The 14,584-nt window shown below is 41.4% G+C and overlaps 1 pseudogene; it reads right to left on the bottom strand.

Moving 5' to 3' along the window:
• Positions 1 to 8,506: 8,506 nt before the first annotated feature.
• Positions 8,507 to 9,410, bottom strand: LOC133046565 (large ribosomal subunit protein uL18-like; annotated as a pseudogene).
• Positions 9,411 to 14,584: the final 5,174 nt, after the last annotated feature.

The following is a 14,584-nucleotide window of genomic DNA, read 5'->3' as shown; positions in this document are numbered from 1 at the left end:
TAGCTTACAGAATTGTTGGGAGGCATGGAGAACTGAGTTGGAGGCTATACAGCAGGAAGAATGCCCAAAATCACACCTAAAAGTCAATCTAGTGCAAGCAGCTCTCCTGCTCCAGCTGCCCTCTGTGTGGCAAATATGCCGCCAACCCTGCCATCCTTGGATACATGACTCAGAGTCAGATGACGCAGAGTGAGAAATTAATTCGTGGGAGCTAGGTCCTTTGCCATGCTCTAATTGCAAAGGAGACTGGGGCAGGAAGGGCCTTTTGAGCTTCAGCAGGAGGATCTGGCCTCCTACTGAGATCTATCACTTAGAGAATCCCCCAAATCATGAAGGGATTTGGATGTTGACAGCCAAAAAACAAAACATATCACCTACAGATTAATTGTTGTCCTAATTGTGAGTGTAGCCAAGGATTTATCTTAGTCATATATGAACAGGCCAGATACACACATGACAGCCAATGCCAGAAGACCCTTAATCTTAATGCTTCCAGAGCTGACGGAAAAGACAGAAAGGGTCCCCACTACGGCCACATAGGAGATGAATCCCTGGCCTCCAGGTTTTTGGGGGTTTTTTTTGCATTATTGGTAGAGCCATGAAATTTATTTGTTTTGTTTTATTTGGCTGTGCCGAGTCTTAGTGCGGTATTCAGGATCTTTAGTTGCTGCCTGAGAACACTGGGGCTTCCCTGGTGGCTCAGCTGGTCAAGAATCTGCCTGTAATGCAGGAGACCTGGGTTCAATTCCTGGGTTGGAAAGATCCCCTGGAGAAGGGAGCAGCTACCCACTCCAGTTCTGGCCTGGAGAATCCCAGGGACTATACAGTCCACAGGGTCGCAAAGAGTTGGCCACGCAAAGAGTGAACTCGATTGTGGCATGCCAGGTCTAGTTCTCTAACCAGGGATCGAATCTGGGCCCCCTGCTTTGGGAACTCAGAGTCTTAGCCACTGGACCACCAGGGAAGTCCGTGGCCTCCAGGTTTGAGATTCAGAAAAACATTATCACCCAGAGAGCACTGCAGGGAAGTCATTCCCTGGCCATTCCAGACCGGGTCAAATCCTCCTACTGAATACTCTACTACGCCTGTACCTCTTATTGAAATGAGCAAGAGTGTTTACCAAACAAGGATGTTCATAGCAACATTGCTCATAGGAGCCCTGAACTGGCAATAACTCAAATGTCCATCAACAGGAGAGTAGTAGAAACGAGAAGTTATGGTATAGTCATAGGATTTGCTGTTGTTTAGTTGCTAAGTCATGTCCGACTCTTTGCAGCCAGAGACTGTAGCCCACCAGACTCCTCTGTCCATAGGATTTCCCAGGCAAGAACACTGGAATGGGTTGTCAGTTCCTCCTTCAGGGGATCTTCCCAACCCAGGGATTGAACCCAGGTCTCCTGTATTGCAGGCAGATTCTTTAACCAGCTGAGCCACCAGGGAAGCCCCTACAAGGCTATATACATATTTAAATATTTATTTCCCTTTGCCCTTGAGTTCCTTCTACATACTTAACATATATATATGTTCTATATCAATAAGAAAGCTACTGTGTTATAAAAATCCAATCTCTGGTGAATATTGACCAGAAATCTAATTCTGGTCAGAATAGAGGATACCTCTGAAAGATGGTTATTCACTGGGAATGGTGGCATGAGGGAGCCTTCCAGGTGCTATTACTTGATCTGGTTGGTTACCGAGGTATGCTGTTGTTGTTCAGCTGCTAAGTCATGTCCGACTCTTGGCAACCCCATGGACTGCAGCATGCCAGGCCTCCCTGCCCCTCACTATCTCCTGACGTTTGCCCGAGTTCATGTCCGTTGAATCGGTGATGCCATCCAACCATCTCATTCTCTGCTTCCCTTTCTCCTACTGCCTTCAGTCTCTCCCAGCAACAGGGTATATACCTGGGTATATAATATGTAAAAATTCACCAAGCTGAAGACTTAAAATTAGTGCCGTTTATTGCTCATATGTAATACCTCGATTTATAACAATAATATACATTTGAAGAAAAGTATATTCCCAGTTTAAAACAATCCAGATAAATTTGGGAACACAAATCATTCATAAATTGTGAACTGCCTAGTGTCCTAGTGGTCTTTGGAGAACATCCACAGAGTTATAGCTAAGGCATCACAACAGTCTTACAACTGTTGATTTAGTGAGTTATATTTGACACCCAGGGTTACGTGTGTTTGAGACTTTGAACCAACTTCCTATCAGAGGTGGCAGATTATAACCATTTTATTCCTTTTTTTCCTCTATGAGCAGTCCTAAAGCAGTCCACACATGAATGAACCTGAAGATTATTTATATCTGTTTTCAATGCTTTCATTCTAACACTGAATTCATGATTATTAATTCTCTTGTGCATAGGGCAGGAGGCTGATGGTTATATGACAGGTGAGGAAAATACTGTTAGCAATGTGTGAAAAAATGCAGCCCTTCTCTATTTAAATCTTGTTTGTGATCAGGAAGCCTGCCAATGTTGTTAATATTCAAGGGTACTCTGGGGATTGTTTTTGCCGAAGGGCAAACTCAATTTAAACCGTGGGACAAAGTTATGCCCAACCACCGTCTAAGTATTTGGAGGTGCCTGTCTCGTGATTCAGCCGCCCAGATGCACAGGGTGGTGGAAACAGGCTGCTGCTCTTCATATAATTAGTGGTGATATCCAGGATTTTCTTAGAAACCCTTGGGATTAAGCATTTGAAATCAGAGACTACAGAGAGATTCTGAACTGCAAGAATGTTGTTGTAGGTGTCTGAGGTCAGCATGCCACGTGTCAGTGAGTAACTCTTCATGAGTCACTTTCATAGTTTCACTGTTTCCCCACGGGCTGCTCCTTGGTTTTCTCCTATTCCCTTGATGAGAGATTAGTACTGAAATTGGTACCTCCAGGCTGGAAGAGCCACCTGCCTGGTCTTCTCATCTCCACTTTGTCGTGTTAGTTGAACAGGAATTGAGCTTCTCCCCGTACGAAGCAGCTGCTTCGCTTATAGTGCTACTCATGAGACTTAACCATGGTTTTTCCTTTCACAGACGTCATTGGCATCCCATAGGCCCATGAACTATGTAGAAGCTGTAGGGTGGTTAAGAGTACTGGCTCTGGGGGACTTCCCTGGTGGTCTAGTGGTGAAAAATCTGCCTTGCAATGCAGGGTGCAGGGTTCAATCTCTGGTTGGAAAACTAAAAACATGCCACAGAGCAGCTAAGCCTGTACATCATCACTGGAGAGTCCATGCACCACAGTGAAAGATCCCACATGATGCAGCTAAGATCGGACACAACCAAACAAATAAATGAATAAATAAGACTCACTGACCTTCCAAGGTTAAAAATCACAATAATATGTTTGTTTGGTTGGTTGGTTGGTTTAAGTGTACTGACTCTGGAAACAGAAGGCTGGGTTCAAAATCTGACAGTATCCCTTACTAGCTGTGTAGCCTGAGGCAAGTTACTCTATCTCCCAGAGACTGGGACCATGACTCCAGCATCTGAGGGCCTCTGCTTGAAGTGGTTGGTGTGATTATCCAAATCACCCAGCATGCTGTTACTCATTTCCCTTCCTACTTCCCTCTCTGGCATTTTCTGACCAGTCCAGAGTTGGGTCCAGGATTTGTATTTGTTATGTATTTGTGCTTAGTATGTATTACGAGAGATGCCCAGGGCAGAGACCCAAGGAGCAAAAACTCCAGCCTGATGTTTCTCTTCCTCCCATGTCCTGCTGGTACCTCCCACTAACCCAACCAGAAGGCAGAGACCAGGAGGCTGATGATGTGGTCTACCCGGGTCAGCCTCTGGGGTCAGAGTGGAGAAGGGTGGAGAGTGAGTTTGAAGGAAGATATCTAGTGTCTGTTAACTCACTGTATCTTTTGTAGAGAAATATCTATTCAAGTTCTTTGACCATTTTTTAATTGAGTGTTTTTTGTTGTTGTGGAATTGTAGATCTTTATATACTCTGGATTTGGTTTATTTTGAACTGGATTAAATTATCTGTGCACCAGGAGACTTATAGACTCCAAAAAATATGCTTAACAAGATTATCTTTAGAAGCAAAAATATAAAAAATGATATAATCTGATGGAAACTTAACGGTGGTGGAGGGAACTTAACACAAAAATCGGTCAAACATGACTTCTGGACTGTTGGCTGGGCTGGCCAGTAATCCTAAAGACAATATTCAAAGTCGCTTCAGTTGTGTCTGACTCTTTAGGTCACCAAAAAGTGAATGTCACACAACAAAAGCCAAGACTCCCTTCATTCCTGTTTGCTGTGTCACCTGGTACCCAAGCCTGCTGTTGCCTTCTCCTGCAGTCTCGGTGTCCATAGACTGGTGGAAAGTGGAGGGGACACATTTCTGAAGTGTTTTTCGCTTGTAGTGAGGGAAGGAATACTCCAGTGAATCATTCAGGATCTTCTAAGCCAAAAGATTCTGAAGAGAATGGAATATATACCTGGTGAGACAGAGAAATGAAATTAAAAGTACATGATGGGGGAGCAGTTTCAGAGACATTGAGAGAATGGGCATTAAATGTAAATATTGAGTGAGAGAATATGAAAGCAGTTAATTCAGAAGTAAGTATTTGGAGCCAGGATTTTAAAATTAAAACTAACCACCCAATTATGCTTTTCAACCCCAGATGTGGTTTCAAAAACACTATTTTATGGGAATAAAGTTATTTTAAGAGGAAGCTGGGCCTTCCCTGATAGCTCAGTTGGTAAAGAATCCTCCTGCAATGCAAGAGACCCTGGTTCAATTCCTGGGTTGGGAAGATCTGCTGGAGAAGTCATAGGCTACCCAACTCCAGTATTCTTGGGCTTCCCTTGTGGCTCAGCTGGTAAGGAATCTGCCTGCAATGCAGGAGACCTGGGTTCGCATGCCTGGGTTGGGATCCCCCAGAGAAGGGAAAGGCTATCCACTCCAATATTCTGGCCTGGAGAATTCCATGGACTACATGGGGTCACAAAGAGTTGGACATGACCAAGCAACTTCCACTTTCACAAGAGGCAGCTGACAAGACTTATTTTAAAAGGCAATCTAAATGTTTATTTTCATGCTATAACCTTTACCTTGTTTGTACTTTAGTTTAATCCTTTTGACTGAAGACAAAAAAATGAAAGGATTTAAGTTTTGAGATAATTCAGTTCAGTTCAGTCGCTCAGTCGTGTCTGACTCTTTGCAACCCCATGAATTGTAGCACACCAGGCCTCCCTGTCTATCACCAACTCCCAGAGTTTACCCAAACCCATGTCCATTAAGTTGGTGATGCCATCCAGCCATCTCATCCTCTGTCGTCCCTTTCTCCTCCTGCCCTCAATCTTTCCCAGCATCAGGGTCTTTTTCAAATGAGTCAGTTCTTTGCATCAGGTGGCCAAAGTATTGGAGTTTCAGTTTCAGCATCAGTCCTTCCAATGAACACCCAGGACTTATCTCCTTTAAGATGGACTGGTTGGATCTCCTTGCAGTCCAAGGGACTCTCAAGAGTCTTCTCCAACACCACAGTTCAAAAACATCAGTTCGGTGCTCAGCTTTCTTAATAGTCCAACTCTCACATCCATACATGACTACTGGAAAAACCATAGGCTTAACTAGACAGACCTTTGTTGGCAAAGTAATGTCTCTGCTTTTTAATATGCTGTCTAGGTTGGTCATAACTTTCCTTCCAATGAGTAAGCATCTTTTAATTTCATGGCTGCAATCACCATCTGCAGTGATTTTGGAGCCCCAAAAAATAAAGTCTGACACTGTTTCCACTGTTTCCCCACCTATTTGCTATGAAGTGATGGGACCAGATGCCATGATCTTAGTTTTCTGAATGTTGAGCTTTAAGCCAACTTTTTCACTCTCCTCTTTCACTTTCATCAAGAGGCTTTTTAGTTCCTCTTCACTTTCTGCCATAAGGGTGGTGTCATCTGCATATCTGAGGTTATTGATATTTCTCCCGGCAACCTTGATTCCAGCTTGTGCTTCTTCCAGTCCAGCGTTTTTCATGATGTACTCTGCATATAAGTTAAATAATTGAGATAATTGAAATAATTACATGACTATCATAAATAATTGAAGCCCCATGCTAACAAAAAAATTGACCTTTTCAAATTAGCAACACAAAATTGGTTGTATCTAATTTAAACTATTTTTAATCCACTTATTTCATTATTATTATTTGATTTATATTCCAACTTATTTAAAAATTCTACCAAAACCAGTTTAAAAGCTTTTTAAATAATATGAATGAATAAATAACCTTTAAATTTTTTTCTAGGTTTTATTAATCTATCTAAAGAAAGTTTAAAGAAGGACCTAAATCATATCATATATTTAAAATCATATATCTGTGTATAGATATAAAATATACATTAAATTCATTAATTTTAAGATTTATTTTGATGTGGACCATTTTTAAAGTCTTTATTTAATTTGTTACAATATTGCTTCTGTTTTGTGTCTTTTGATTTTTTGGCCCCAAGGAATGTAGGATCTTAGCTCTCCAACCAGGCATTGAAAAAGCACCCCCTGAATTGGAAGGCAAAGTCTTAACCATTGGACAGCCAGGGCAGTCCTATAATTTAATTTAAATATAATTTAATTGAGAAAAGTAGTATGGAGTTTTTTCTTGTTGAAAAATGGGGGAACTTCCCTGGTGGCTAAGACTCTGAGCTCCTAATACAGAGGACCCAAGTTTAATCCCTGCTCAGGGAACAAGATCTCATGTGCTGCAACGAAGACCTGGTGCAGTCAAATAAATTAATATTTAAAAAAAAAAAGAAAAGAAAAATGGGAGAGGGCAAAGGGTAATTTTTTTTTTTAATTAAATTTTTGCCTAGAGGAGGCTGAGAAGTGGGGAAAGGGCTGTAAATGTTTGTTTTTGTTTCCATTTTAAAAACCAAACTTTATTTTGCCAGCTTTGAAAGTCTACTTTTTCTTTTCTGAGGGTCTGAGTGGGAGGGGGGGTCAAAAAAGGAGGGGATGGCCCACCAGTTCAAAAGAACCGGAGGGGTGTTACTTCCTTTTCTTCACAAGTATAAAAGCTGTGAATGCCTGTGGCCAGTCCCCAAGGGCGGGGAGAGGATGTGGCTCTTAGTGATTCTGGAGGCAGGACCACATCAGTGGAAGTCCTAGATTGAATTTGTTGATATTTTAAATCTGAAAGTGGGGAAGGCGAAGAATCTGTGGCTTTCTGACTCTCAGTTTCAAAGAATATGACTGACCAACACTCTGTCTTCCCTCATGAAATCTTTGTTTATTTCTGGATGGCTTACCGCCACTGACTTCACCTTTTCTCTTCCTGTTCACTCTGGGATGCCCCTTACCAAGAAATGACTCGGTCTTAATCCCAAAGAAATACTGATAGAGGAGAGTGCATTGGAAAAGCTAATTATTCCCTTAAATTAAAGAAACTGGGGGGCTTCCCTGGTGATCCAGTGGTTAGGACTCTGTGTTCCCCATGTATGAGGCATGGGTTCAATTCCTGATTAGGGAACTAAGATCTCGCATGTGGCCCAGCACAGCCAAAATAAAAATGAAAAACTGGGGTAGATAAAAACTGCCTCTAGACTTTAGAACTGCCCTTCCAGAGAAAAGTTTTAAAGTATGAAGGCTAGGTCAAAGGAGCCCCACCTATATGAACAAAACATTTGTTTTCATCTCAGATATTCTTCCTCCCCCCAATATCCAGTTTGTTACCAGATTTTACCTGTGAAATATCTCTCAAAATCCTTGCCTTCCAATCATTTTTTCAACAAATTTATTGACCATCTACTGTGCGTCAGGATCTGCTAGTGACTGAGGGGAAGCACTAAAACAAGTCTAGTGGAGAACCAGGAGAGCTTTTAGTCTGGTTGATTCCTCTCCCACTAAATCAAAAAACTAGGCCACCTCCCCATAGCTGGCCTGGGCTTCCCTGGTAGCTCAGCTTGTAAAGAGTGTGCAAAATCCACCCGCAATGCAGGAGACCTGGGTTCAATCCCTAGGAGGGCATGACAGCCCACTCCAGTATTCTTGCCTGAAGAATCCCCAGGGACAGAGGAGCCTGGTGGGCTGCGGTCCACGGGGCCACAAAGAGTCAGACACGACTGGGCGGCTAAGCACAGCACAGCCCCATAGCACTGGTCACTTTTTCCTGCTAACTCTTGGCATATATATTTCTCCCCATTTTACAGGTGAAAACACTGAAGCTAGGGCAATTACGTGACATGCCCTAGGACACAGCTGGTAATCAGCTAGAATTCTGTAAGAATCTTTTTCAATCATTGTATAAAAAGCCTTGATCATTCATACGTCAGGTGTGTCCTCAGGATATAGTAGTGAAGAAAAAAGAATAGGTCCCTGCTGTCATGCTGTCTAGTCAGGGAGACAAAGTAAACGAGAAAACAGGAATTATGTCAGAGAGCTGGATGGCTACTCAACTCTGGGTGGTCAGAGAAGACAACTTTTCTTTTTTGCTCGTTCAATAAGTTTATTATTGTCTTATCTGAAAAATCTTGATAGAAAATTGTGGTTTGGTTTAACTCTTGGCAGCTTGTTCCTGAGCTCTAAGGAAGCTTGCATTCTTCTGAGCTACCCGATCTTTCTTCTGGGCAAGTAACATTTTGGGACGGTCCTACCTCTTCTTTGTAACTTCTTTCTTAGGCTTCTTCTCATACACTGGATTCTCTCGTATTGCAGCATGAGCGTTCTTATACATCTCCTCCATGTCTGGAGTTACGTTGTTCTTTATGTACTGAGAGAATTGTTTCTTGTAAGCATCTTCATCTTCTTCAATCAGGTAACGCATGTAATCTGCAACGTTCTGTCCCATGATATGCTTTCAGTGTACCTCAGCACTGAATTCTTTGCTTTCTGAATCATAACCAGGGAACCGTTTGGTACTGTGAGGGATAGACAAGCCTCCATTGTCAGCTCCCTTTAGGGCCCCCAAATCTTTATTCCTGATAGTAGTTCTGGCAAGTCCTGTATCCAAGTAACAGGTGAAGGCACCAGGTTGACCATCAATACTTTCCACATTGATTCATCTCCAGTCACTTCGACTTGGCCTTCATAAATTTTGTCCATACCAAACCTATTAGGAAGCCTGCGGGCCAGCAGCAGGCCAGTACAATATGCTGCAGCATAATTTGTCAGGCCAACCTTCACACCATATTTTGGGAGTTCGTGAGCATAAGCTGCACAAACTATCATATCTCCTTCTATACGGGCATAAGCAATCTGACAAATGATATCTCTGCTCATTATACAAACAATCATTCTGTATTTAGGCGTGTTGTACTTATTTTTATCTTGGATTACCAATCGTTTCCGAGCATAGTAGTCAGTTTTGCCCTCTCGCCTTCTTCCGAATTTCACTTGGTATCTCTTGAAGTAGGCCTTGTTCTTGACAACTTTAACAAACCCCATCCTGTGGAACAGAACCCCGATTCTGCAGCTTACCACAGAGCTGCAGAACCAGCACGGCTCCAGGGGGGGAAAAAGCAGAAGACAACTTTTTAAATCTCTGGGCTACCTGGTGACTCAGACAGTAAAGAATCTGCCTGCCATGCAGGAGACCTGGGTTTGATCCCTGGATTGGGAAGATTCCCTGGAGAAGGGAATGGCAACCCACTCCAGTGTTCTTGCCTGGAGAATCCCATGGACAAAGGAGCCTGGCAGCGGGCTACCATGCGGTCCATGGGGTTGCAAAGAGTTGGACATGAATGAGCAATTAACAACAACAACCTCTACAGATATACCTTTGTTTTATACCTCTGTCCATTTTCCCAGAGTGGAAAAAAGGTAAAATCTTTAGGAGGGTGAGGCTAGTGTTTAGGAGAACAGGAAGAGAGGAAGTCAACAGAAATTAAAAAAAACAAAGACGAAACAACAGAAGTGTCTGTCTCACGGCTCTGGAGGCTTCAAGTCTGAAATTAAGCTGTCAGCAGGGCTATGTTCACTCTGAAACCTCAGGGGAGACTTCCTGCCTCTCTCCTAGCTTCTGGGGGTTTGTGGCAATCCTCGGTGGCCCTCAGCTTACAGCAGCAATCTCTGCCTCCATTGTCATATGATATTTGCTCTGCATCTGTCTCTGTCTCTGTGTTTCCTGCTGTTATAAGAACATCAGTCATGCTGGAGTGGGGCCCATGCTTCTCCAGTATAACCTCATAAAAAAGTTGTTTTTAATTTTATTTAAGTGTAGTTGATTTACAATGTCGTGTTAATTTTGGCTCACAGCAAAGTGACTCACTTATACATATATATATATATATTATTTGTTGTATTCTTTTTCATTATGACTTATCACAGGATACTGAATATAGTTCACCATGCTGTACAGTAGGATCTTGTTTATCCATCCTACACATATTAGTTTGCATCTGCTAATCCCATACTCCCAATCCGTCTCTCCCCCATGCCCCCTCCCGCTGGTAACCACAAGTCTGTTCGCCATGCCTGTGGGTCTCTGTTTCATAGATACGTTCACTTGTATCATATTCTAGATTCCACATGTAAGTGACGAAACACGTGAAAGTGTTAGTCACTCAGTCATGTCCATCTCTTCTCGACCCCATGGACTGTAGCCCACCAAGCTCCTCTGTTGGTGGAATTCTCCCGGCAAGAATACTGGAGTGGGTTGTCATTCCTTTCTCCAGGGGATCTTCCTGACCCAGGAATTGAACCCCAGTCTCCTGCATTGCAGGCAGATTCTTTACTGTCTGAGCTTCAGAGACTATATTACCAGTAGGTGTATAAAATGGTGCATCCTCATGAGACAAGGGCTCAGGCCTGGTGCACTGGGAAGACCCAGAGGGATTGGGTAGAGAGGGAGGGGGGAGGGGGGATCGGGATGGGGAATACATGTAAATCCATGGCTGATTCATGTCAATGTATGACAAAACCCACTACAATACTGTAAAGTAATTAGCCTCCAACTAATAAAAATAAATGAAAAAAAAAATAAAATGGTGCATCCTCTATAGTAAGCAATTTGGCAATGCCTATGAAAATTTAAAATGAACACATCCTAAAAAAAATAAAAAATAAAAAAATAAAATAAAACGAACACATCCTTTGGCATACTCTCACTTCTAGGAGAAAGCTGCCTTCCTGGTACCAGAAAAGAGAGGGCATTTTTATCACTGGAGATGGAGACTTTTTATTTGATAATTTATTTATTTTTGGCTGTGCTGAGTCTTTGCACAGGCTTTCTTTAGTTGCGGCAAGCGGGGGCTACTCGTCCTTCTGGTGCAGGGGCTTCTCATTGCAGGGTACAGCCTCCAGGGTGCACAGGTTTCAGAAGTTCCTGGGCTCTAGAGCACAGGCTCAGTAGTTGTGGCCCATGGGCTTAGTTGTTCCGAGTCATGTGGAATCTTCCTGGACCAGGAATCGAACCTGTGTCCTCTACATTGGCAGGCGGATTCTTATCCCCCGTCCCTAGAGATGGGGAATTGACGCCGAGATAAGTCTGCACAAAACAACCTTACTGAAGTAATGCTTCTCTTCCATTATTTTCCCCCATATATTTCCCAGGGCTTCCTTTGTGGCTCAAACACTAAAGAATCTGCCTGCAATGCAGGAGACAGGGGTTCGATCCCAGAGTCAGAAAGATCCACTGGAGAAGGAAATGGCTACCCACTCAGGTATTCTTGCCAGAATTCCATGGACCGAGAAACCTGGTGGGCTACAGTCCATGGGGTTGCAAAGAGTTGGACATAACTGACCGACTAACACTAGTCACTTTCCCAAAATTTACTACCCCTAAAAACCCAACCCCATTTTTCCTTTTTTTCATAGTCATTTCTCCACATTTTTGGCCCTTTGTTAAAATTATAAGCCTCCAGTAAGATATAAATATAAAATATAAGCCCCAAAGTTTAATCACTTCTTTGGGGTTTTCATTTCTTTTCCATGAAGCACCAAAGGCTGCATAAAAATATTAACTTAAAAAAAAATTTTGTATGCTCTTCTGTTAATCTGTCTTTGCCAGTGTAATGCACAGGCTCCAATAACAGAGCCTAAGAGGGTAGAAAAACATAAGTTTTTCTTCCTCTATGCTGGGTCATATGGTAATTCTATGTTTTAGTTTTCCATGGTGGCTGCAACAGCTTTCGTTCTCACCAACAGAAAACAACAGTTCAATTTCTCCACATCTTTGCCAATATTTCTTTTCTTTTTTTTTTAATTATTGCAGTCATGCTAAATGGATATGAGGTGGTATCTCATAGTAGATTTAATTTGCATTTCCCTAGTGATTAGTAATATTAAGCATCTTTTTATTTGCTTTTTGACCATTTATGTATCTTCTTTGGGGAAACATCCACTCAAGTCCTTTGCTCATTTTTAATTGGGTTATTTGGTATTTTTGTTGTTGAGTTCCAGGAATTCTTTATGTATTCTGGGTATCAATCCCTTATCAGATATATGATTTCCAAATATTTTCTCCCATTTCTTGAGTTGTCTTTTCACTCTATTGATAGTGTCCTTTGATGCACACAAATTTTCAGATTTGATGAAGTCCAACTTACCAATTTTTTCTTTTGTTACCTGTGTCTTTGGTGTCATATCTTAAGAAATCATTGCCAAATCTGATGTGGTGAAAACTTCTCTTCTCTATATATCTTCTAAGTGTTTAACTGTTTTAATTCTTATTCTGGGTCTTTGATCTGTTTGAGTTGGTTCTATTATGTGGTGTAACGTAAGGGTCCTCCTTTGTTTTCGTACATATTATGGATATCCAGATTTCCCAGCACCACGTTTTGAAAAGACTATTCTTTCCTCATTGAATAGTCTTGGCTCTTTTTGTCTAAAATAGCAATATATTTTAAACAAAACAACAAATGTATTGTCAATATCACTTGACAAAACGATACCACAATGTAGACTAAGGATGTCCTTAATACATTATTCCTTATAAACAAATTGAGATGGATATACTGCTGGATACATAATATAAAATCACTTTGTATTTACTTGATAACAGAAGAATATGAACTTGCCCACAGGATTTTGTGTTATAAAACAATGCTTTATACATTTAAAAATAACCCATTGTTTCACTACACTTAACCTAGATTCCATGTTATAAGTTATATCAATAGCACAAATTCATGAGAAACACATAACCAGTGAAGCGCCAGTGCAAGGATATTTTTAGGGAATTATAAAAATACATGATTTAGCAATGAGAGTATGTAAGTCTCCTATTAGACTCTCAACCCCTACACATCTTAAAGTCTAGTTCCTTGAAAATCATGGTCTAAAAATCCTACTGATGTAAGCTAGAATCACAAAAAAACATACAATGAGCAAAGTAAAACACTAAATTGACAACAATGAAGCTAAATTAACAATAATTGACATTTAAAGGAAACACTAAGCCAACTTAATACCTAAGGACCAACCTGAGTCCGCATCCACAGTACTCCCTCAACAAAGCCTTCTATCTGGAAAACCAAAGAATTCCAGCTATCTGAGTGATTGCATTGTAGGGTCTTTGCAAAGCTGTTGACAACTCAACTTCTCAGAACAAAGCTGAATCAATTCCTGTGTAAAAACGAGTTAAGAGTCAATACTCTGGTTTATAAATAGCAAAGGTGAGCTACCTTTAATAACTTCTGTAGGTTATTAATAATGTTTAGTGTTACATAAAATTTTACCCCTTAAAAAGTAAAGAAAAAACTCATGGATTTTTTTAACGTAGGAGCCATGGACTTTGAAGTTTTGGGTTAGTGGACAGCCCCTTAGGAGGTGCATTCAGAGAATAAATCTAATGCCAAGAAGGGTGTGTTAAATGAGGGGAGGGAAGGGAGTGGAGGACTAGAGAACAAAGTTGACTCCAGAGACCCTTGGAGAAAGATAAAAGTGGCCAAGATTTTCTCAGTAAAAAAGCAGAGCTCTCTTGAGCTAAGCTGGAAAGAATGTGAAGGCTAGGCGAGGCTGAGAATTATAAAGAGCAATGTGCTAATAAGTATTGTGCCCTTTAGAATTCAGAGAAGTTGGAAAAGCATTTTTGGTCCTTTAGGAATTTTCCCAGAGCTGACGGGAGGGGATTGGTTTATGTTTAAAGTCAATTCAAGTGATAGTATAGTTTTACATTTATTCTTTAACCTTTATTCTTTCTTAAGCCCTTTTACATAACTGATCTCAGGATTGACAGCCCCCAACAGCGTTAGGAATTTTGGAGAGGGAGTTCTGGAGAGATCACAGTAGGCTGGAATGGCCAGAAAGTGTTTGGATGAAGAAGTAAGGTTGCAGTTGAGCCCTGAGCTGGGTTTACAAAATAGGGTGTGTTAAGAGGCTTTGAGATATAAAGAAATTTTTCTCCAATTACAAAAAAAAAAAACGTCTCTGAGAGGGTGAAATTGACTGAATTGGAGGTGAGTCCCAAAGAAGGTACAGATGCAGGTGGAAGAAGGTGTGGCAAGTTCAACTTTAGGTTCTTTAGAACTCAGAATCCTTGAGAGTTTGGGAGGACAGGAAAGTGCCAGGTTTTGAAAAGACCACACATTAGCAATCATCACTCCCAACTTCAGTCTCCTCTTATTCATTCTTTCCGCAGTTTCAAGCAATCTTTGTCCTAACATAATTTTATTTGTGTAACTTCCTTCAAAA

This window comes from Dama dama, chromosome 25, assembly GCF_033118175.1.
Source record: "Dama dama isolate Ldn47 chromosome 25, ASM3311817v1, whole genome shotgun sequence".
Classification (NCBI taxonomy): Eukaryota; Metazoa; Chordata; class Mammalia; order Artiodactyla; family Cervidae; genus Dama; species Dama dama.
Note: the sequence above shows the minus strand (reverse complement) of the source record. Positions and strands in the feature narration are given on the sequence as shown.